The following is a 2,500-nucleotide window of genomic DNA, read 5'->3' on the forward strand; positions in this document are numbered from 1 at the left end:
AAGAGAGAACAAGAGAGAACAAAACCCAAAATCCAATCGTGTGTTACCTTTCTCTATCTTCCTCCCAGCGACAGGTAATGGGAATCCGGTTCTCTCCCGCGTGCATCAGCTGGCCTGGATTGCAAACGCACCCTTGTTGACACTGTGCCATGTGTCTCTACAGGGTAACAGACAAACAGAATGACTAGACAGAGAGAGAACAAGAGAGAACGAGAGAGAACGAGAGAGAACAAGAGAGAACGAGAGAGAACGAGAGAGAACAAGAGAGAACAAGAGAGAACGAGAGAGAGCAAGAGAGAACAAGAGAGAACGAGAGAGAACAAGAGAGAACAAGAGAGAACGAGAGAGAGCAAGAGAGAACAAGAGAGAACGAGAGAGAACAAGAGAGAACAAGAGAGAACGAGAGAGAACGAGAGAGAACAAGAGAGAACAAGAGAGACCGAGAGAGAACGAGAGAGAACAAGAGAGAACGAGAGAGAACGAGAGAGAACAAGAGAGAACGAGAGAGAGCAAGAGAGAACAAGAGAGAACGAGAGAGAACAAGAGAGAACAAGAGAGAACGAGAGAGAACAAGAGAGAACGAGAGAGAACGAGAGAGAACGAGAGAGAACAAGAGAGAACGAGAGAGAACGAGAGAGAACAAGAGAGAACGAGAGAGAGCAAGAGAGAACAAGAGAGAACGAGAGAGAACAAGAGAGAACAAGAGAGAACGAGAGAGAACAAGAGAGAACAAGAGAGAACGAGAGAGAACGAGAGAGAACGAGAGAGAACGAGAGAGAACGAGAGAGAACGAGAGAGAACGAGAGAGAACAAGAGAGAACGAGAGAGAACGAGAGAGAACGAGAGAGAACAAGAGAGAACGAGAGAAAGCAAGAGAGAACGAGAGAGAACAAGAGAGAACGAGAGAGAACAAAACCCAAAATCCAATCGTGTGTTACCTTTCCTTAATTTCCTTCCAGCGACAGGTAATGGAAATCCGGTTCTCTCTCGCGTACATCAGCTGGCCTGGATTGCAAACGCACCCTTGTTGACACTGTGCCATGTGTCTCTACAGGGTATTAGTCCAGCCTCAGATAAGCTTATGATGGACTAATGTTATTTCAGCAAAGCGGCATTAGTCCCTGTGTTTGCTTGTTTGTGTGTTTGGGTGTCGAACAGAATTCTAATAGATATTGCTCGTGTGTTTGTGTGTTTGTGTGTTAAACAGACACCTGATAAATATTATTTACTCGTCGTGGATTACCCAGGAATCAGCAGTTATAAACCTGATACTTAATTATATTTTGACACACACACACAGTGCGATTGTTATTCTAGCTAATATGCTAAGCGTGATGCCACAGTAATGATTCATGAAGAGTCCATTATGACAAAATGAGAAAACAGATTGATGGGAATAATTTATTGCTTGTTTTATGGAAAAGCTCAGTCATATCCATACCATTTTTTTCCTGATAATTAATCCTAAAATCTCTAAATTCATCTCCATTTAGAGTAAATACAAGCCATGACGAACTTACAATGAGAACTTGATCGAGTATTTTAATTTCACAGCGATATATACCACTGAATAGATCCAGATCTGAGGAGCCAATTCCCGGCGGCCACAACAGGTCACAGCAGGTCAACCCAGAGCGAGTGTTTCCTGTGCTTGTATATCGTTAAATTGCAAATACATCCACGCGTCCTCTTCTGCGTCGCTAAAATCTACATCTTTTCAATGAATTTTAAGCGGTTTAAATCCTTCACGTTTGGAAAGCAAATTCAAGCATTTTCATTTTTTGGCTTTAGAGGAAGGTCTATTTCACTCGCAAGTTCTGTGGATTTCCCAAATCACGGGATGGAAATATTTGAAAGAAAGTGATCAAGTGAACAGAGCTGGACACCGCCGCGCGTCGTGTCAGAAAGCGTTTTTAAAAAAGGCAATCGCGGAACAGGACAGAAAACTTGTCCTATTTCACTTTTTGTGCAGAGCCTCCTGCATGTAAGTCACTCTGCAACATTCGGGTCTCGGCTGCAACACAATGCAATTTGCGGGAACTGTGCACGACAGGCGGGGAGCGAGGAAAGGCGAAGAAGCGGCCGTTGAACTTTGGCGGCGACTCCATGGACGTGTGGCGGAGGAACTGCGACGATTCGCCCGAGAATGCTGCTCGTGTGGATGTGCTGTGTGCTTAAGTGCATGTGTATACGCACGTACATACATGCAAAAATTACATACATATATACATACGTGTGTGAGTGTGTGTGTGTCTGTTTGTCTGCGTGCGTGTGTATGTTTGTGTGTGTGGTGTGTGTGTGTGTGTGTGTGTCTTTGTCTGTGTATGTGTGTGTGTGTGTAGATGATTTGATAGATAGATAGAAAAATAGATAGACAGATGTGTATGCGTGTGTGTGTACGTCCATGTGTGCGTGTTTATGGCATGAGCAGAATTGGCTCAAATCCAGAGATTCAACCATATACGTCTCATAACACTGGACCGTCGCCTTTACATGCTCT

The sequence above is a fragment of the Penaeus vannamei genome, chromosome 20, assembly GCF_042767895.1.
Source record: "Penaeus vannamei isolate JL-2024 chromosome 20, ASM4276789v1, whole genome shotgun sequence".
Taxonomy (NCBI): Eukaryota; Metazoa; Arthropoda; class Malacostraca; order Decapoda; family Penaeidae; genus Penaeus; species Penaeus vannamei.